The sequence below is a fragment of the Theobroma umbraticum genome, unplaced genomic scaffold, assembly GCF_002168275.2.
Source record: "Theobroma umbraticum cultivar Fairchild unplaced genomic scaffold, ASM216827v3 scaffold_60.0, whole genome shotgun sequence".
Lineage (NCBI taxonomy): Eukaryota > Viridiplantae > Streptophyta > Magnoliopsida > Malvales > Malvaceae > Theobroma > Theobroma umbraticum.
Genome location: NW_018397288.1, coordinates 43,487 through 43,987, shown reverse-complemented (window position 1 = coordinate 43,987; position 501 = coordinate 43,487).

Below are 501 nucleotides of genomic sequence, written 5' to 3'. Positions count from 1 at the left end.
AACAAGTAATAAGGCTTTTGAAGGCATAAGTGAGTATAAATGGGCTTTTCTCATCAATGAATAGTTTTTTTCACGTTTCTCGAGGTAAGCATTCAATTATAATCTGTTTTGACCAAAAATGAAAAACAATTAACTTAAAGTCAACTATAAGATTATAAAACCATTTAAAATGAGTAATAAGGGTTTTGAATGCATAGGTGACTATAAATGCACTTTTCTTGACAATGAATATCTTTGTCTTCACGTTTCTTAAGGTAGACATTCATTTATAATCTGTTTTTAAAAAAAATAAAAAATTTAACTTCAAATCAATTATGAGATTATAAAACTCTTTATAATGAGTAATAAGGCTTTTGAAGGCTTGAGTGACTATAAATAGGCTTTTTTACTAATTAATATATTTTTCTTCACGTTTCTCAAGGTAGAAGTTCAATTATTATCTATTTTAACCAAAAAAGTAAAACTATTAAACTTAAAATTAATTATGAGATTATAAAACTA